Source organism: Callithrix jacchus, chromosome X (assembly GCF_049354715.1).
Source record: "Callithrix jacchus isolate 240 chromosome X, calJac240_pri, whole genome shotgun sequence".
NCBI classification, from domain to species: Eukaryota; Metazoa; Chordata; class Mammalia; order Primates; family Cebidae; genus Callithrix; species Callithrix jacchus.
The window spans coordinates 115,109,366-115,131,852 of NC_133524.1; the positions used below are offsets into that span (position 1 = coordinate 115,109,366).

General features: G+C 42.1%; 1 pseudogene; it reads right to left on the reverse strand.

The window, feature by feature from the left end:
* Positions 1 to 7,650: 7,650 nt before the first annotated feature.
* LOC144581058 (acyl-coenzyme A diphosphatase NUDT19 pseudogene) lies at positions 7,651 to 22,060 on the reverse strand (annotated as a pseudogene).
* Between the last annotated feature and the right edge of the window lie 427 nt (positions 22,061 to 22,487).

Sequence of the window (22,487 nt, forward strand, 5' to 3'; positions counted from 1 at the left end):
TTAACTTAGGGAGCAGTCAGGGACAGCTGGGCTACTCAAGGAAGCTGTTTCCCCTCACCTCATTATTCTCTCACTGCACTGTTTTTTCCTTCAGTCCATGTATCACAATATACAGTTATTACATGTGTTTGATTACTTATTTGATGTTGATGCTTCCCAATAAACTAAGTTTCATGATGCCAGGGTCCATGTATGTTTCCACCACCACTATGTCTCCTGTACCTAGAACAGTGCCAGGAAGATGGTAGGTGCTCAATTAAAGAATTAAAGAATAAATGAAACTGAGTTAAAGAGTAAATAAAGAAGAATTCAGGAGTGACATGGGATGTAGGTGGACCTGAAGGATGAGTAAGAGTTGAGGGCTGGACGTGGTGGCTCGGGCCTGTAATCTCAGCACTTTGGTAGGCCGAGGCGGGCAGATAGCGAGGTCAAGAGATCAAGACCATCCTGGCCAACATGGTGAAACCCTGTCTCCACTAAAAATACAAAAATTAGCTGGGCATGGTGGCACATGCCTATAGTCCCAGCTATTCACCAGGCTGAGGCAGGAGGATCGCTTGAACCCGGGAGGCAGAGGTTGCAGTGAGCCTAGATTACACCGCTGCACTCCAGCTTGGTGACAAAGTGAGACTCCGTCTCAAAAAAAAAAAAGAGTTGAGTAGGTAGGCAAGAAAGCTTTTAAATGGAAGGGAATTGTGGGAAACTCCAGAACTTGAGCACTTGGTGGTGGAGGATTCAGGGAAGAGTGTGCAGTAAGTAGATACCTTGGTCTGGAAGAGCAAGAGACTGTTTCTGTAGCTTAGTTTACATAGGGGAGTCGTGAGAAGACTAGTAGGAGGATGTAGTAAATGGCTTTGAATGCCAGGCTATCAGGGATTCATTCTATTAGCTTAGGCTTTTGACCTCTATTCGCATGAAAATATTCTTGGGAAAAAGTATAATTGTGTATAAATTAGTGTACTTGCTCTTTGTCTTAGAAAAAATTTTGCTAAAGGGGAAAGTGATACCAGGAGACCCTTTCTTTCCCTTCTCTGTCAAATAAGGAGGAGGCGCTGTTCCAGGAGGCAACTGGAAAGAGAAAATAGTGCCCCGAGATAATCAAAACATACAAACGGTAAAGGGAAGACAAACCTTACCCCCCTTCCAATGTTGCGTTGATCCAGAACCTGAACCTCAAGCTTTCTATAGTTTGTTTCATCACAAAATGACTCCTCTTTATTTTTATTTTTTGACTCTTCTTTATAAAAGGTGCAGACAGGGAGTGTTGGTGTTGTGGAGGTTTTAATCACTGAATAAATAAATTTGTTTACCTGTTATAGGTCTGATGAGTGTTTGAAACTTATTCATCTGGATTATCTAATTTATTATCATATAGTTTCCTGTGTCATTAAAAAAATTTGTAAACATCATTTCTGATGGCTGCATGACATTCTATCATATGGCTGTCCTATAATGTAACTATTCTCTTAATGGTTATTCACAAGGCTGACATGAATAATATCTTTGTACCGAAATCTTTATCTGTACTACAAGTATTTCCTTAGGAAAAATTGCTCGACATGACATTTTTAGGACAAAAAAATCCAAACTTTTCTTAAGCTTCTTTCATCTTGCCAAATTGCCACCCAGAAAGACCAGAGCAATTTTTCCTCCTCACCAGTACATGAAAGAGCTTTATAATGTTCAGGGTCATGATTTTTAAAACATCTTTGCTGCCAGGCACAGAAAGACAAATACCACATGTTCTCACTTATGTGTGGAATCTAAAACAATCTAACTCATAAAGGCAAGAATAGAACGGTGGTTACCGGAGGCTGGGGGTGGCAGTGGGGGTTGAGAATGGGGAGATGTTTGTCAAAAGGTACAAAGTTGCAGTTATGTAACTGCCCTAAGTGTTCTTCCTGCCCACTGCAAAAACAAAATAAATTCAAGACATTGCAGTAAAGAAAGAATTTAATTGAGGAGAGCCAAAAGTGTTGGAGGTTAGGGGTTTTTCAAATATAGTTTGGTGGGCAGGGGGATAGGGATGGGGAGTGCAGTTTGGTTGGATTAAATCACAGGGAATCGAAGCTGTCTTCTTGCCTTGAGTTGCTTCTGGGTAGGGCCACAGGCGGGATTGACAGGTCCAGGTGGAGCCATCAGTGTCAGACATGTAGCAAACCTGAAAAGACGTTTCAAATGGCCAATCTTAAGTTCAGCAATAGGGATGTCATCTGCAGCAGTAACTGGGAAAGTTGCATATCTTGTGACCCCCAGAATAACAGTGGGTAATTGTTTATGTCTGCACTTTAGCAGAATTCAGCCTCCTCTTACCCTGCTTGGTGTGGTGGTCTCTCCTTAGCTTTACAAAGGCGGTTGAGTTATGGTGAAAGACAATTATCATTTAAACTGTAAACTAAACGTTTCCCAAAGTTAGCTTGGCTTAAGCCTAGGATTAATTAAAAGCAGCTTGAAAGCTAAAGGCAAAAGGGAGGTTGGCCAGATCAGATCTCCAGTCCCCCACCATGCTGCCATAATTTTCTCACTGATATATTTTTTTGCAAAGGAGGTTTCAGTTGGGAGAAATAAATGGTAACTTATTTCAGTACATGATGTGATTGTTTTATCCCAGATCGCAAATCATCCCTATACCATTTATTGAATAATCCTTCCCTTTCCCATTGAAATGTGATCTTTCCTTTACCCTATAAATTCGTATGTATATGTATACATGTGTACATATACACACATATTTTTGCTTTATTTTATTTCTGTTCTGATCCACTGATCTGTCTCTTCTTGCATCCCTGTCACTCTGATTTAAATGTTGCCATTTTATAATACATTTTGGTAGCATTACCCCTTTGCCTCAAACTTTTATTAGCTATTTAACTTAGTTCACATTTCCAGACAACAATTGCAATCATTTTGTTAAGAGGACCGGTTCCTCTCCAGAGCCTACCTAAGTTACATGTTTTGGGTGCTGCGTAATTCATCTAGTTTGATCATGAGACACACTCATCCTCATAATTAGGAAATGCAAGAGCCCAAATAAGCCAGGCTCTAATTGTACCTTTAGCTTTCATACTGCCTTTGGCTCCTAAAGGGAAAAATCAAAAGAGGGAAAATATTTTGTCTACACTTCTCTGAAGAGCTGAAATGAAAAGGAAATCATTTATCATGCCAATCATATATTTTTTAATTTTTTTACAGAACAATTGGAATGTAAATCAATCATTTTCAAAGTATATTTTTCCCTCTGCCCAAAGTGAAATTGCTCTCTAAAGTGACAAACATTAGTGTTTTATCTATGTATTTATTTTCATTTCATTACTAACATCATGGAATTACATTTACAAATGCTCTCAGCTTTGTGTCTCTGTCTGTGGAAACATGAATTACTTAGCCTTTTGGAACCTCGGTTCCCTCATACGGAAAATGGCAATAATGACCCCATTGTGCAAAATGCCTGGCTCACAGTTGGCCATCAGTAAATGTCGGCTATATTATATAATTACAACAGGTAGTAGAGCATTTTGGTTCAGAGTACAGCATCTGCAGCCAGGTTTCTTTGGTTCAAGTCTATCTTCACCAGTAAATGATTTTCTGATCTTGGATAAGTTAGCTAACCTGAATATGCCTTGATTTCTTCTTCTGTAAAATGTGTTAATACAATTACTTGCTTCATTGGTTTTAAGAAATGAGTTCACTCTGTCAATGAAGAGTCAAACTGTAAAATAATATTTGAAGAGATGTATTCGGAGCCAAATATGAGTGGCCGATGGCCCATGACACAAGCCCCAGGAGATCCTGAGAACATGTGCCCAAGGTGGTTGGGCTACAGCTTGGTTTTATACATTTTAAGGATATATATCAATTAATTCATGTAAGATGTACATTAGTTCTATCTGGAAAAGGAGGGACAACTGGAAGCAAGGGCAGGGGTGAGGGGGTTGCTTCTAAGTCATAGATGGATTAAAAGATTTTCTATGTATTTATTTTCATAGCAATTGGTTGAAAGAGTTATCATCTAAAGACCTGGAATCAATAGAAAGGAATGTCTAGGTTACTATAAGGGATTGTGGAGACCAAGGTTTTGTCATGTAGATGGAGCCTCCAGATAGGAGACTTCAGAGCGAATAGATTATAAATGTTTCTTATCATACTTAAGAGTCTGCTCTCTCAGTCTTTTTTTTTTTAGACAGAGTTTTGCTCTTGTTGCCCAGACTAGAGTATAGTAGTGCAATCTTGGCTCACTGCAACCTCCACCTCCCAGGTTCAAGTGACTCTCCTGCCTCAGCCTCCCAAGTAGCTAGGATTACAGGCATGTGCCACCATAGCCAGCTAATTTTTGGTATTCAGTAGAGATGGGATTTCACCATGTTGGTCAGGCTGGTCTCGAACTCCTGACCTCAGGTGATCCACCCACCTTGGCCTCCCAAAGTGCTGGGATTACAGGCATGAGCCGCTGTGCCTCTATCAGTCTTAAGGTCTCTGTGTTGATATTAATTCTAGTCAGCTGTGCCTGAATTCCAAGAGGGAGAGGGGCATAATGAGGCATGTCTGACATCCACTTCCCATCACGGCCTGAACTAGTTTTCCAAGTTAATTTTGGAATGCACTTGGCCAAGGAGAGGGTCCATCAGTTGGTTGGGGGGCAGAGGTCTTAGAATTTTATTTTTGGTTTACGACTCTGTAAAACACGTAGAACAGTTTCTGGCATATATGAGGCACTCAATGTTAGCTATTCTTGTTGACAGTATCCTTGGTGATGGTGTTATTGGTGATCTTAATCCTTATTATTTGGACAATGATACAATCACGAACGTATTATCTCATAGCACCATCTAGTGCTTATTTTGGAAAATGCTAAATTCCTTTCCCTTAACAGTCATTTGGTGAGGAGAATTTTTAAAATTCCAATTTTAGGAATACAAAAGAGTTTGGCAATATCAGTATTTCAATTTTTCTCCAGTCCATCTGGGCTTGTATTTATAAATGTTAGGGCTCTTGGTTGCAAACAACAGAAACTGACTCTAGCTGAATTTAGCAAATTATTGGGCATTTCGCAGAATCAACAGAAAGGCAGGTAAACCAGGATAAAGAAATTGTCAGGAATCATAGGAGGACCCCAGTCAAGATTTGCCATAGGACCAGCTTGATTAGTATGTCACTACCAGCAACAGCCACCTTTACCACCTCTACACACCACCACCACCGCAAAAACACTGCTACATCTGGACCCCACTGATCTGACATTCTGGTCTGCTAGAAGCCATTTCTATGAATGGATTCAAAATGGTCACTTTTTGTATAAACCCTCCAAGATCCAAAGTCTTCAGTGAGAGCCTGGGTCCCCCATGGGCTTCCTAACCACTCAGAACTTGTGAAGAGGGAATATGTGCTTCCCTTCGTTTCCACAGTAGGAGGCCTCAGCCTTGTTTTCCAGGCTCATAATGGAGGAATACCTCAAAAAAGAAGAGCGTTTGGACATCCACCTCAAGTAGGGTTGCTGAATAAAATACAGGATACACAGTTAAGTTGGAATTTCAGAAAAACAGTGAACACATTTTTAATGTAAGCATGTCAATATTGCATGCAGCATACTTATAGCAAAAACTGGAAAAGATGAAAATGCATGGTTTAAGTGTGGAGGGCATAGTGAGACAAGTATTCTCGTATGTTACTGGCTGGTATGCCCATTAATATATTCAAGTGCATTAAAAATATTCACAACTACTGACCCTCAAATACTGGTTTTAGAAATCTTCATAGCCTATGACCCAAGAGTTGAATATTAAGGAGTGTATCCTAAGAAAATGATCAGAAATAGGCAAAATAATTTGTATGCAGAGTGCTCATTGCAGCTACTGTTCATAAAGAAAATTGGAAATAAATCTAAATATGCAAGATAGGAGAATGGCCAAATAAATTGTGGTAAATACATATGATATTATCGTATACAGTCATTAAAAATATGTTCATGAAGAATTGTAAATTCATGGAAAACTCTGACAAAGAAATGTTCAGAGATAAGAGCAGGGCAGATAATAGCATATACAACTCTTAGGCTGTATATATATATATAACTGTAATTTTAGGCTACTTAACCTCTCTCTACCTCAGTTTACTCCCCTGTAAAATGGTATTATAATAATAGAAATAATATAAGAATGGAACTTGGAATACTGCTTTGCACATCCCAAGTGTTATGTGTTGGCTGGAATGTGTGTGTGTTCATGTGTGTGTGCATGTTTGAGAAGGGGGCAGAGGAGAGAGAGATGGTAGTCAAGAGACTTTTGCAATAATTGTAGCAATCCAAGTCAGTGCTTCCGTGTCTCAGTCACTAGTTTCATGGTTGTTGAGAGTCAGTTTATGGTGGCAGTGGTAGTGGCTCAGCTTCTCTGGGTTGCAGCTATGGTGTTCTATTATTTTGTTTCTTTCTTTTAATTCATCATTGTTTTTATTTTATAGTAGGAAATCTAAGGCATTTCATGAAAAATGAAGTCAATTGTACAATGCATAATACAGTCAAAGATCTTGACACAGAATTGGTGTCTTAACTATTATTTCTCACCTTTAATCAACAGACATTATTCCTCTCTAAAGACAATGAAAAATTACTCATATTTAATATAGTAAAAATAAACATCATTAATGAAATATCTGTAACCTCTTTACATTCGTTAACACTCATGAGTAAAAACAATGATTTTTGTTATGGCTTCATGTTTCTTTAAAATATTAACTAAAATAGATGTCTAATTTGGGAAACAGTTAATGGCATTTAGTTTTAAGAAGAATTGTATCTTAGTCATCAAGCTAAAGACTTAGTAAGAAAACAATGACATGGCCACTTGAAGGGTGTCTCAGTCTAATTTTCACCATCTAATCAGCCACCCTTAAAGTAATTCCAGCAGAAAGTCTAAGAAATTCACCGATCAACATCCAAAGCAAATCAGGGAAGGTGCTAATACAGTGGACATCGAGAACAATGGCAGAAGAACATCTTATTTAAACTTTTGAGATAATAAAACAATACAGAAGTGGGAACCATTGTGAATTTTTTTTCTTGTTTTTGTTTACAAGATCATTAATACTTTACAAACATCATACATATGGCACAATGTAAGGTTTAAAGAATAAAATAAGCAAGAGAACTCCCTAAAACACTTGAAATAAGAAACACTGCATTGTAATAACTTTTTCTTTTTTTTTTTGAGATGGAGTCTCCCTCTTGTCACCCAGGCTGGAGTGCAGTGGCACAATCTTGGCTCACTGCAACCTCCATCTCCTGGGTTCAAGCAATTCTCCTGCCTCAGCCTCCCAAGAAGCTGGGATTACAGGCATGTGCCACCATGCCCAAGCTAAATTTTTGTATTTTTAGTAGAGATGGGGATTCGCCATGTTGGCCAGGCTGATTTCGAACTCCTGACCTCAAGTGATCCACCCTCCTCGGCCTCCCAAAGTGCTAGGATTACAGGCGTGAGCCACCACGCATGGCTGTATAATAACTGTTATAGGCACAAATTTCCTTAAGTTTTAAGCAAGTTGAAATTCGACCCTCATTATTCAGAAGGACTTCAAGTAGGCCAGTTTATATACAAGCGTGAGCACCCTACAAATGGCTCTTAATATGGAGTTCTTAGGATAAACGATACTTTTTAACAGTCACGTGATACAATTAACAGTCACGTGAATATCATAAAGATGGCGATTGTATATCACTATCCGGTGAAATTGCTTGCCCTTTATGATTTCTTCCGGTTTTTTTTTTTTTTTTTCAGCAGACAAAAGATTTTCTAAAAAGTCTGAATCGTCTAAGTCTAGCTCATCATCTGGTAAAAGCTGGAGCATCTCATCAGCAGCTAACACGGTGGTGGGCAGCCACCTTTCCAGTCCTTCTAATGCACGATCCAAACATAATTTGTGCAAGTCAGAGAGAGGCAAAGTTTTCAAGTTTTCTCATTTCGTAGAACTGTGGGGGTGCCAGCCAAAATTTTTTTGATAAGAAACTTTCAGTTGCCTCTGATGGAGATCACCACTGGCTGCCCACCACCTCCGCCAAGTCGGGGTAGACTAGCAGCGGCTCGCGCAGGCAGCACAGGAAGAAAGCCGCGTCGAAGAGCAAGTGGCGCCGCGCGAGAAAGGGGTGAGCTAGACGCTCCAGTGGTTCAGCGCCCAGATGTCGGGCAGGCAGTCGAGGTGCGCGCACAGCCCCAGGAAATGGCACGGCCAGTGCAAGCGGGCGCAGAAGGCAGCCAGGCCCAGCTGCGGCTCGAGGGAGAGGCCAGGCTCTTATTGCAGGGCCGGGCGTGGCGGTCCTGGGCGCTGTTCTATTCTGGAAGCCCAGCATCCTAGAGGAGGCTTCCTGAACCCCCGTTTCTGACTGAGGGCAGAGGTTACAGTACCCCTAATGGGCCTATTTAGTGATAGAGTCCTGGTAGTCATTCCTACACCCTGAGGCTATAGCTCGTTATTCCAGCCCTTCCACTGATTTTTGTAAGCCCTTAATTCCCTGTGTTCCATCCTTTTCTCTTCTAAATAAGCAGTTTCTGTTTCTCACCACTGAACACCGACTAAGGCAAGGATGAAATTAAAAGTTCTGTTTAGGACATGTAAAGATTCTGATGCCTATTGATGTCACATATGCCTAATGTATACAGATCTGGAGTTCAGGGGTAAGACCAGGGTAAAAAGTTTATTATTTATTATTTATTATTATTTTTTTTTGATACGGAATTTCGCTCTCGTTACCCAGGCTGGAGTGCAGTGGCGCGATCTCGGCTCACCACAACCTCCGCCTCCTGGGTTCAGTCAATTCTCCTGCCTCAGCCTCCTGAGTAGCTGGGATTACAGGCACGCGCCACCATGCCCAGCTATTTTTTTGTATTTATAGTAGAGACGGGGTTTCACCATGTTGACCAGGTTGGTCTTGATCTCTTGACCTCATGATCCACCCGCCTCGGCCTCCCAAAGTGCTGGGATTACAGGCTTGAGCCACCGCGCCCGGCCCTTATTATTTATTTTTATTTTATTTATTTATTTTCTTCTTGAGAAGGAATCTTGCTCTGTCTCCCATACTGGAGTGCAATGGCGCAATCTCGGCTCACTGAAACCTCCGCCTCCCAGGTTCAAGCGATTCTCCTGCCTCAGTCTCCCAAGTAGCTGGGAGTACAGGCGCCCCCCACCACGCCTGGCTAATTTTTGCATTTTTAGTAGAGATGGGGTTGCACCATATTGGTCAGGTTGATCTTGAACTCCTGACCTCAAGTGATCCACTCATCTCAGCCTCCCAAAGTGACAGGATTACAGGTGTGAGCCACTGTGCCTGGCCAAAAGTTTACATTTTTTCCTCCTGCCTTTTGTCTTTCATACAAAGTTTAAATATGTGAGTTATAAGTATATGAAAAACTTAGGACTGAATGAAATCACCTGAGGAGAGAATGAGAACAGATGCTGGCCCAGGACATATCTGGGGCACTCCTACATTTGCATGTCTGACAAAGGAGGTGGAAATGGTATGGGAAGCTGAGGAGTAGTCAATAAGAAAGGAGGAAACCCATCAAAGGATGTAGGATGTGTCCCAGAAACAAAGTAAGGAAAGTATTTCAAGGTGTAGTGATCAACTCTGTCAAATGTTGTACTCTGTGTGCAGAGTCCTCTGAGAACAAAGGGTTGTAGTTGGTACTCTGAGAGACAGAGTCCAAAGACAAAGTTACAAAAATGTCCAGGGAATCAGAACATAAACAAGAATGGCATTGAAGGGATGATTCAGGCAAAAGCCCAGTAGAGTGAGTGGAAGAGACAATAGGAGGCAAGGATGTGGAGATGATATATAGAGAGAAAACTTTGTAGAAATTTGGATACACAGGGAACAGAAAATATAGGGCAGTAGCGAGAAGGAAGATTTGGGGTCAGGGGATGGTTTTTTTGTTTTTGTTTTTTTTCAGACAGGGTTTCTCTCCCATCGCCCAGGCTATAGCATAATGGCACTCTCTTACTTCACTATGACCTATGCCTACCAGGCTCAAGCAATTCTCCTGCCTCAGCCTTCCAAAAAGCTGGGATTACAGGCATGTGCCACCACACCCAGCTAATTTTTGTATGTTTAGTAGAGACGCGTTGTCACCATGTTGGCCAGGCTGGTCTCAAATTCCTGACCCCCGGTCCCAGGGAAGTTGTTTTAAAAGAGAAGAAACAGGCCGAGAGCAGTGACTCATGCCTGTAATCTCAGCACTTTGGGAGGCTGAGGTGGGTGGATCATGAGGTCAAGAGTTTGAGACCCCCTGGCCAACATGGTGAAACCCTGTCTCTACAGAATATACAAAAATTAGCCCGGTGTGGTGTGGACTATGGGTTTGGTGGCACACACCTGTAGTCCCAGCTACTCGGGAGGCTGAGGCAGAATAGCCTGAACCCAGGAGGCAGAGGTTGCAATGAGCTGAGACCACACCATTGCACTCCAGCCTGGGTGACAGAGTGAGACTCTGTCTCAAAAAAAAAAAAAAAAAAAAAAGAAGAAGAAACACTCAAGCATGTTTATCTGCTCATAAGTATGATCAAGGAGAGAAGAAGATAAACTGTGGAAGCCAGCGTTTTGAGAATTAGGCAAACAGATGCAGAGTTCAAGGGGAAGGCCCTTGATAGGAGTAAAGACACTCTCTGCAGGGTACCAAGAAGGAAAACAGAGAATAGGGCTACAGGTAGAGTTTGGTGGGTTTGGTGTCAGGGAGAAGATAGTTTACATCTAATTCCTTCTATTTTCTTAATGAAATGAAATGCAGTATCATCAGCTGAGAGTGGGAATAGAGAGGAGACGCTGAAGGTTTGTAGACAGTGAAAATGGCATCATAGAGTCATCACAGGGAATGAGAGTGGGAGAGAAAATCGATCTCGACTATATAGTATAATTCTTGTACAGCACAGTTCACTTGTAACTTTTGGTGAAAAATTTTTGGGTGAGCTCTTCCTCATTCACTATCCCCAGGTTGCCACTGAGCTGCTTTCTGTCACTATATATTAGATTGCATTTTCTACACATTTATCTAAATGGAGTTATATACTTTTTGTCCCTAATTATTTCATATTTTAATGTTGTTGTGGTTGTTATTGTCTCTTTCTTCATTTTGATTCCTGATTGTTCATTGCTATCAAATATTTAGAATATAGAAATCAAATTGATATTTATATGTCAATCTCGTATCCTTTAGCCTTGCTAACTTACTCATTAGTTCTAGAAGCTTATTTGTAGAATTCTTTGGCTTTTCTACATAGATGATTATGTCAAAGAGGAAAACGTGGTTGGAGGTGAAGAAAGTCAAGGAAGTGGAAGGTCATGGTGTGGGATGGGTCATCCACATTGATTAAAGTCAGTAAAAATGATGGACCAGCATCAGCTTAGGCAGGACAACTGAGTCTGGAAGGAAAGTCTTCCTCGGTAGAATTTACACACCTATGGGCTTCTGGGGAGTCATGGGTGCGGGTGTGTGGACCAGGGCATGGATCCTGGACACTCTGAGACACTGCCTCCCAACCACTATATGTGTCCAGGCTTGGGGGATATAGCTGATCCACACTCCACTCTTTCTCATCCTCAGAGACCTTCACTCTCTGTTCAGCTCAAAGCTCTCAATAACCTAGAGACTTTTGGGAAACAAAGTGCTCTCTACTTTCTTGCTGGCATAAGTAAAGCTCAGATCTCCTTGTCACAAAGCCCTGGCCATCCTCTGTGGTGAGAGTAAGGGAAAAAAAGATAAATTTTGTTTAGTGATGAACTCATAGCAGAAAAAAACAGAAGACAATTCATTTTCAATTAGATTATCTTGCCATACCAAAAACAGAAAAATCAAGAAAGGATAATTCCCACATATTAGCCCTAGATATTTCTGGTTGATGGGAAAGTGGGATTGCACCTGTATACATGCAAAGGGATGGAGTGTGGGGGGGGGTGGGGGGGCACTCACAAGCACAAGGAAATAGGGGAATGCCTTTGACACCTCACTGCCTGCCACTCCTTTGATGGTCTTTACTATTTTATTTAAGTCTTCTGTCCCAGGGCTACTCATACCCTCATATTTTCCTCAAGCTAGAGAGGATGTCCACTGTGTGTTCTATGGAGCAAAGTTCTCTCTACTTCCATCCCTATTCACCGATTGCTCTGGTGACAATGGCTATGAAAGGGTTAATAAGATTTGCCCTTACTATTGCTTTAGCAAACCACTGTGTTTCCTAGGCAACATAATGCCTGTATTTCTCGTGTTCCTTCCTGTTTCCAAAAGCCCCTATGCAGGGAATGGTGAAAATATTAGCGTTGGCTAACACTCAAGCTCTTGCTGTTTCCCCCTCTCTCCCCATTCTGCTCCCCTTACAGCTGACCTTGCCTCCTACTTCATGGAAAACATTGAAGCTGTCAGGTTTGAACTCCCTCTCCCTCTCCTCTTAAAGGAGAAGCTATGATCCTTCCACCTGTTCTTTCAATTTCCTGGTCTCCTGACTCATTCCATGCCACGGGGTTGATTAACACCCACTCTGGGCGGGGTGTGGTAGCCCCGCACTCTGGGCGGGGCCTGTAACCCCAGCACTTTGGGAGGCCAAGGTGGGTGGATCACTTGAGGTCAAGAGTTCAAGACCAGCCTGGTGAACATGGGGAAAACTGGTCTCTACTAAAAAATTTACGAAAATCGTGGTGGTGGGCGCCTGTAATCACAGCTACTCTGGAGGCTGAGGCAGGAGAATCACTTGAACCTGGGAGGTGGAGGTTACAGTGAGCCAGGATTGCATCACTGCACTTCAGCCTGGGCAACAAGAGCAGAACTCCATCTCAAAAACAAAACAAAAAAAATACCCATTCTGTCCTGTACTTTCAACCTGTAAGCATTACTACCTATCTTGCTGCAACTGAAGTCTATAACAACTTTCAGAAGAATGAAAATCAAACCAGGAAATCCAATTTCCTCTTTTCCCTACCTTCTCTTCCTTAGTCAAGCTTATCAAACTTCATGTTTGAAGCTGGGCACGGTAGCTCATGCCTGTAATCTTAGCACTTTGGAGGCTGAGGTGGGCAGATCACAAGGTCAGGAGTTCAAAACCAGCCTGACCAATATGGTGAAACCCCATCTCTACTAAAAATGCAAAAAAAAACCAAAAAACAAACAAAAAACAGCCAGGCATAGTGACACACACCTGTAGTCCCAGCTACTCAGGAGGCTGAGGCAGGAGAATCGCTTGAACCTGGAAGGCGGAGATTGCAGTGAGCTGAGATCAATGTCAATGCACTCCAACCTGGGCAACAGAGTGAGACTCCATCTCAAAAAAAAAAAAAAAACCTTGTTTGAGAGGTAGATCTCCTCAATCCTCATGTTCCACTCACTCCCTAGGCCACTGGAACCAGACTTCCACCCTTCTCATGCCACACTAAAAGGAGTCTGGCATAGGGAACCCAGGACCTCCTAACTGCCTAGTCCAACTTACACCTTAATTTTCATATTTGTTGATCCATTTACAACCCTCGGCATTGTGAACCTCTCCCTCCTGGAAACCCTCTGTCCTCCCTTTGTTTCTATTGGACTACACTATTCTGCCATTTTCCTACCACTTGCGGGTTTTATTCTCAATCTCCTTGGTGGGTTTCTCTTCCTCCACTTATTCCTACAATATTAATCTTCCCCAAGACTCTCTCTTGGCTCTATTTTTCCTCTGCAACCTGCCTATAAATGCCAGGCCAGTAATATAAGTAAGTAATCTGAGTCCGGTTGCTGTGTGGCAATGTAGTATATGCCAGAATTCACAAAGAAATGTGTTCTTGCCCTGTATTTATTTTGAAATAGTAACCCTGTTCTCTTTCATTTTCTACTTTTGATAGAGTCATAGGTACAAAAAAAATTTGATTATCCACTTAATTCTGCTTTAATGAAAATAGAGCAATTGTGATAAAAGACGACTGATACTTGTTCTCAGCATTGGGGATACAGCAGGGACAAGTGGGGCTTCTTTAGGTGTGCCTGCTAAAGGAGGCAGCTGCTAATCAGAGATATAATGCCAAATCTTCTCGGGTTTTTGTTGTTGTTGTTGCTCATTTTTGTTTTTTTGAGACAGAGTCTTGCTCTGTTGCCCAGGCTGGAGTGCAGTGGTGCAATCTCGGCTCACTGCCACCTCCACCTCCTGAGTTTAAATAATTTTCGTGCCTCAGCCTCCCAAGTAGCTGGGATTACCAGTGTGTACCACCACGCCTGGCTAATTTTTTGTATTTTTAGTAAAGACAAGGTTTCACGTTGTTGGGCAGACTGGTTTCAAACTCCTGGCCTCAAGTGATCTGCCCACCTTGGCCTCCCAAAATGATCTTTTCATTTTTTAAGAGAAGATTTTTACGTCGGAAATACAGGTTTTATGTAAAAATCTGTTGATTAAGTGCTTATGTCTAATATTTTAAAAATTAAAATAATGTGAGGGTCAAATAAACATGTGTTCAAGCCAGCTGTAGTCGCCAAGGTTACAGTCTTCAACCTTGGCTTAGGACATTGTACAATGAGCCTTGAAGAGAGAGACTTCTGCCCTATATTCTCCTTGGAATCTAATTTGATGTCAGTGGATTCAACTACCACCCATAGGCTGATACCTCATCTTTACCCCTCCAGTCCAGACCTCCATCCTGAGCCCCAAACCCAAATATCCAACTGAATATATTAGTGGATATCCCCACCAGAATGTTCCTTATACCTGTGCTTTTCAAACATGAATGTGCATGTGACTCATCTGGGGATTTGATAAAATAGAGATTCTGATTCAGTATGTCTGGGATACTGCCCAAGATCGTGCATTTCCAACAAGCTCCCAGTGGGTGCCAAAGCTGCTGGTTTATGAACCACACTTTAAGATACAACCCCCATTTGCATACAATGTCCTTTCTGCAAGTTTGCTACTCTCGCTATATATCATCTCTTGATCAATGATATGACATCCACTCAAGCAAAAATTTGGGGCATAAGTCTGATGTAGAAGGAATGGGAGAAATGGAGGAGGAATCCAAAGCCCTGTCCCATCCAATTCCTTAACATTTATCAATCTGTCCTTGCATTTATGTTCTCACTATCCCAACATTGATTTAAACCTTCATTTTCTCCTGTGGTAAGGCTGGTGTCCCTGCTCCAGTCTCTACCCCTCCAATTGCAACTTCTGTGCTCCTATGAACATGACACTTCGAAAAAGCAAAATGATCTCATGTAAAGCATTGGCTCTGGAGCCAGACTGCTGAGTTTAAATCCCAGCACTGCCTCTTACTAATTGTGTGATTTTGAACAAGTAGCTTAACCTTTCTATGTATTTGTTTTCTCATCTATGAAAAGAGGATGATAATAGAATCTCACTTGTGAGATGAATGAGATTTGAAAGCAGGAAGGGGAGTGACCCGTGATAATACATGGGGAAGAGCATTCCAGATAAATAGAATCAAATATAAAGTGTTCATAGCACTCAGTAAATATACATTAGCTGTGACATTGGCCATATCATTCCTAGCTTCATTATGGTTGGAGTGTTGAGAGTAAGAAGGAAGTAGCAAGAGATAATGCTGGACAGGTTAGCTGAGGCCAGATCATGGAAGATTGGGTTTCCTGAGAAAGAGACTCTGCAGTGGAGTTTACTATGTAGAAAACTGACTGAAAGGTGCTCTTGGGATCTACACCTGAAATGTAAGACAAGGGAGTATGACTGGGCAGTGGGACAAGCTGAGCTTCAGTGCAGTCACAGTGCAGCTTCCATCAATCCCACAGGAAGCTCTAAGCCTGGTATGACTCCTCAGAGTTGTCCTTAGATGGGGAAAGGCAGACAGGACTTTATATCCCTGTATTGGCCATTCATTACCTGCAGGCTGCACTAAGAAGGATTTGTGACTTTGGGCTAGAAAGCTCTCTTCAGCCCAGTGCAATCTCAGGAAGAGGATTTCATTGCAAGCTGTCAGTCACCAACACTTCAGCATTTGGGGACCTGGGAGAATGAGTGCATGGGTCCTGAAGTGGGGGAGGGAGGTAAAATCTGGGTGGGCATCACACCACAGTTGGGTAAACCGTGCCAAGGACTCTATTTCACTGAAAATGGGAAGTCATTAGAGGGTTTTCCTAAAATGGGACATGCTATTCAGCACCTCTGTACCTTTGTTCACAGAATGCTTTTTTTTTTTTGAGACAGGGTCTCACTCTATTGCCCAGGCTGAAGTGCAATGGCACGATCATGACTCACTGCAGCCTTGACCTCCTGGACTCAGGTGATCCTCCCATGTAGCTGGGACTACAAGCATGTACCACACAGCTGGCTAATTTTTTGCATTTTTTAGTAGACACAGGGTATCACGATGTTGCCTAGGGTGGTCTTGAACTTCTAAGCTCAAGCAGTCAAGCAGCTTCGGCCTCCCAAAGCACTGGGATTACAGGTGTGAGCCACCATGCCCGGCCCCAGATTGCCTCTTCTATCTCAGTGTTTCTGACCTGGATTGGAATCACCTGGGGTGCCTGTTCACCTGTGAGAATGCAGGTAAAATAACTTAATAGTAAACAGCCAAGGTTTGAACCAGACTGACGGTATTTGAATTCTTACATTCCACTTGCTAGCTGTGTGACAGTAGAGAAAGTTCCTTAACTTTTCTGTAACTGTTTCCTCAGCAGTGAAATGGGATAATATAACCAACTGCCTCACAGTGGGTTTTGTTGTTGTTGTTGTTGTTGTTTTGTTTTTTATGGAGTCTCACTCTGTCTCCCAGGCTGGAGTGCAGTGGTGCAATCTTGGCTCACTGCAACCTCCACCTCCTGAGTTCAAGTGATTCTTTGCCTCAGCCTCCCGAATAGCTGGGATTACAGGCGCCCACCACCATGCCCAGCTAATTTTTATATTTTTGGTTAGAGACGGGGTTTCACCATCTTGGCCAGGCTGGTCTTGAACTCCTGAACTTGTGATCCAACCGCCTTGGCCTTCCAAAGTGCTGGGATTACAGGCGTGAGCCACCATGCCAGGCCTGCCTCACAGTGTTTTAGGAACAGTACTCGAAATAATCCACAAAAGGGTTTAGAACATTGCCTGGTAAGTAGTAAGTGCTCAAATAATGTCAGCTATTACTAAAGAGTCTTAGGCTTTCCCGTAGACCTGCTAGATTAGAATCTTTGGGGGCTGGTCCTAGGAATAGACATTTTAATAAGTACCCTCCCCCCTGTCCAGATTATTCTGGTCCTCACTAAAGTTCAAGAACTACTGGTTCCCTGGAAAAGTTATCCCCTTCTTTGTCCACCTTGTGAAATTTTTTTCTTTTTCTCTTTTTTGTTTTACTGATAGCCTTAACTGGGGCCATGAACATTTTTAAGATTCAGCTCAATATCATTTCCTGTATGAAACCTTCCTAGATCACACCTCCCACCATACCTCGCCAACCTCCCCCTTACCATGTGGAGACCTCAGCTGCAGCATCTGTACCTTTTGACTGTCTCCCCTTGCTAGACTGTGAGCTCCTTCTTTGAGGGAAAGGACTTAGCTTCCCAGGCCCACCACAGAGTTTAGCATGGAGCTAGAGCTCAATCAAGGCTGGTTGAGTGGATGTAGATGGGCAGGTCCCTTTGGGGGTCTCCAGTCTCTAAAATTGGAAATGTGGATCCATATTCTGTCACTCAAAACATAGTTGGCAACAGTAGAATTTTGTTTTCCGGTCTTTAAATGTTTAAGCTTCTTATTGCTTGTTACAATAATCAAAGGAGTTTATAGTCACTGGATAAAGAGGATAGCAAAAATTACCTACTATCTCACAACCCAGAGATAACTCTTAACTTTTCAGTCCATTTAGTACAGATTTGTTTTCTGTGCATGAGTATTTGACATAATGGGTTTCCATACCCAAACTCAATTCCACAAATATTTATTGAGCACCTACTATATGCCAGGCACTATTCTAAGTACAAGGATTATAGCAGTGAAAAAAAAAAGCCTCTGTTCTTGTGTACCTTATGTTCAAGTTGGAAGAGATTTAAAAAATGAGAAATGATACTGTATAATTAGGAAGCAGTAAATGCAATGGGGGAAAATAAGCGGGGAAGGAGGATGAGGAGTAGGAAGAGGGTGGCATGAGATTTGAAAGCGGTGAGGGAATGACTCATGAGAATGGCTGAGGAAGGACATTCCAGAAAAATGGAATGACAAGTACAGAAACCCTGAATTGGAAATATACCTGCTTCTTCAAAGGGCAGCAAGGAGGCACTGCAGCAGGAGTTGAGTGCCCAGGGAAGGAAGTGGTGAGATCCTAACGTCTTAAGGGTAAGAGTGGGTAGAGAAGTGCAGATCCTGTAGGGCCTGGTAGGTGCTATAAGGACTTGAGCATTTACGCTGAGTGAGATGCGGAGCATCTCTGGATACTCAGGCTGTTTCCAGCTTTTTGCTATCATGTATCATGCTTTGTGATTCTTCTACACAAATCTCTGTTCACATCTCTGAACACTTCCCAGGGGAAATTCCTAGAAGTTAAATTTCTTGGCCACAGGCTAAGAATAGTTTGAGGCTTTTATTGCATATTGCCAAAGGGCTTTCTAGGAAGTGTAGACCCACTTACAATATAATTAAGTTCAACACATATTTATTGCATGCCCATTATGTGCCAGATATGGTCTAGGGGCTTGAAATACATCGGTGAACAAAACGCATCTTGCATTCTAGCAATTTCACTCTTGCCAATTGTGTCAGAGTGCTTGTTTTGCTCTGTGCTTGCCAACACCAAGTATTACCATTCTTAAAAAGCTCCAAGAAACAAAAGAGAAAAAAAGCACTCTCCAGTCGTTTGGATGATGAGAAATGGTGCGTTGTTATGTTCCTTTGGATTTATTTGCTTCCTAGTGAGGCTGAATTATTTCCCAAACATTTTCTAGCTAATCAGACAATTGTTCTATTTTTCTTTAAAAGCTCTTTAAAACCTTTGAAAATAATTAAAAGGAGACAGAAGTTTGAAAACACTAAAAGACTTAACATGTATCTTGGGAAATAAGTAGCCCCTGGGTCAAGCACATCGGCTTTAGGAATTGATTTGGAGCCAAAGAGCATATTAAGGCAACTCTCATGTTCTGAAGGGGGCTGTTTATTCAGGAGCACTCTTGCTTATTTCCAGATAACTTGAGAACTGCCACCCTGGAGGAAGCCATTCCACCCAGCATTGATTCTGACATGAGCCTGAATGATGGGATGCTTTTCTTCAATAATCTCTACATCCCAATGTTAGCTAATCGCCCACTTTATTGAACATCAAATCTGGTTTGCAAGCATTTATATTTTTAAACTGTATCACTTCTTGAGGTCTTAAGTAGCACAAGTTTTCTACCCTCCATGTGAAGTAGGACTTCCTTTAGTTCATTATTCTCCAAGGGGACACGGCGTTGTAGCAGAAGGGACACTGGACTATGATAAATGAGAATTGTAAATCCCCCGCATTCCTCCATGAAAAGACTTTCCCCAGATTTAATAGTGGTTACCTTTGAGGAAAGAGAATCAAGAGTGAGGAAACGTCCTTCAGTTATCTTCTATATTTTCCCATAGTTTGAATTTTCTAACTTTAGACAAATATTACTTTGAAAAAACATTCCAGCAGGGGTTACCTGGGTGGGGAGCTAATGGCTTGGTTTTTGTTTTGTTTTTTTTACTCTGTGTCTCTCTTTATTAGAAAAAAAAAATGATCAAATTTACCCCCGTTTTATTAAACAAAATATGTGTGTGTGTGTGTGTGTGTGTGCGTGTTGCATATGTCTGCAAGAATATAAGCCAAACAGCTAATGTATGGGCCTGATGTAAGTACTGTTTGGGGAACTGGGAGAGGGAGAAAGGAGTTTCATTCTTTACTTCATACACTCCAGGTTTAAGTTTGTTATCGTGAACATGTATTATCACTCTACATTTTTTTCAGAAAATAAATAATAAACCAATTTTCCCCCTGGGGTTAAAAGTGACATGTGCCCATTGTGGAAAATGTAGAAAGGTATAAAGAAGAAACTAACAATTGCAACAGTTAACATTTTAACATGTTTCCTTTCACACTTACTTTTATGAATTTTTTGACATAGTTGAGCTCATACTGGATATAATTTTGTATCCTGTTTTTCCCTCAAGATTAAAACACAAGCATTTTGCCATGTCATCACTGGTGTAGGGAAGGAATGATTGGGCTGCTGGCACGGGATTAAAATAATTTACCAAGACAGTTTTAGTTAAAGGAAGGTAGATTGATGAGAGAAAGTAGGAAAATATGTTGCCAGAGAGACAACAGGCAGCCTGCAAGAGAGAAGCCGACTGCCAGGAGACAAAGGCTTGCTGGAAATTTTATAGGATGGTGTTTATGCTGTCTGTTGAAGAGGTCTTTGTGTAGTATTGAAAACGACAAGGTTGCGATGACCTAACTTACAGGTGTCTGGTGATAGTTGGGCATGGGAAGGTTGTGAGTTATTTACGCAGAAAGGCTGTGTCATGGATCATGAAGAAAGGGAGATTTGTAGCTTATTTTCTTTTTCTTTTTGCTATTTCATGCTCCCACCAGCCTGATTCCCTTTCCCTAATTAGGACTCCACAATGATAATATTTGAATGGCCTTTTAATTAGTCATTTTATTTGAAGTCGGACATTTAGGTTATTTCCAGCTTTTCTGTATTAAAAATGAATCTCTGCTGAGCATCTTAGTAAAGAAATCTTTGTCTACATTTCTGCTTCCTTGGGATGGATTCCTAAAAATGGAATTACTGGGCCAAAGAACGGATTTCTAGAAGTGGAATTAATGAATAGAAAATATTTTTATGAATAATAAAAGGTTGTACCCAACAGCGTATGAGAGTCTCACCACTCTCTTGCCAATACTGTGTTATCCTTTTTTTCCCTTTTATCTTTCCTGCAGAAAAGTAGTAGGTGACAGTGGCATCTCCATGTTTTCTTTTTATTACAAATGAGACTGAACATTTTTCAAATGCTTATTCACCACTGGCATGCTCTCTTTTGTGAACTACCTGTTTCTATTTTTGCCCATTTATTGACTAGAATCTTGTAGATTTTCTCATCAATCCAAATGAACCCTCAAAGAAATATTAACCTTCTGTCATGTTAGTTGCAAATGAAAATATTTTTCATAAATGTATTAGCTTTCTAATTTTTTTGGCCATACATGTTAAGAGAGATAGATTCTAACTACAGCCAGGGGCCCTCAGTTTGAGCCTGTATCCCGTGATTAAATCGAAGGGTTTTGACAAAAGATCTGGAGGGGCTGTTTCAGCGAATCCCAAATTTAGCTCTGAGAAAAATGCGTGGGCCCGATACAAAGGTTGTTTGTTATCACTTTAAAATGATTTAAGAAGATGTGAGGGGCAGGGATGGAAGCAGTTTTTGCCAGAAATTTTTAGAATTCTGAGGTAAGAAGCCATTCTTTACTCAAGTGTCTTGCGTGTTGGGAGGAGGAGTAAATTATGTGCAAGCCAACAACGCTTGGTGGAAAAGTACTGCTCTGGGCGGCAGATGTGTGCAGGGCTTGGTTTTAATTATTTGTTTCCCTCTCTATCCTTTCTTCTGCTCCCCTCCCCCTGCCACCAGAAGAAGGGCCAAATTAGGACGAGGCAACCCCTTCCTACTTGGAGGCCAACTTCTGTGCAGCTTGTTAGCACATCAAAGGCCGGGTGAAGTACCTAGGAAAGGAAGGGACCAGGCCTAGGATCCTTACAAATTCCCGCCTTTGTCTGGGCTCCAGCTCAGGGTTATTGTGACTGTTAAAGGTAGACTGACAGAGTCCAAATAGAAGAACGCTGCCAAACAAAGAAACTTTGCACATTATTCTGAGGAGGAAAAAAAGAGCAACAAGAGAACGTTGCTTGCTGATGCCTGGTGACTGAGCAAATCAATAATTGCAAAAGGGTTTTTCGGACAACAAACACAAAGTTAACTGGGCGATCCGATTCGTTTTCGCAGATAATAGGGAGAGATTTGCACTGACTTTAGCTATGCCCGGGGAGTCGGTCCCACAGCTTCTGGGGGAGAATTGGGGAAGGGCCATCAAGGAGAGCGAACGGGGGTTTCCAAGGTGAAAATGAGTCATGTAGGGCTCTGAGATAGAAAATGGAGTTCCAAGAATGAGTTTCCTGTCTCCTAAGACAGCTTCCAGGGCCCGGGAACGGCCGGGGGAAGATGAGGGGCTGTGGAATGGAAGCAGGGAAAAGCCTGCAGCAAGAGAAATGGAGTCGGTGTCTGGAGCGCATCAGGTGGCAGAGGGGCGCTCGCACAGAGCCGGGCAAAGCAGAGGCTCTCCCAGCGGGTCGGTCTGCGAGGAGGAAAAAAGGGGTGCCGAGGAGGGCAGCGCGTACGTCGCGCTCAGCTAGAGGATGGCGGGAGAATGGCGTGAGGTTCGGCTGGGGCCTCCCAGGTAGAACTGAGGGAGCACCGCGCAGCCGCGGAGCAGCGGCGCCGGACTCCAGAGGCTTTGTGGGGGACCTGAGGGCGGCCCAGCGGAACCGAGAAGGGCGGGG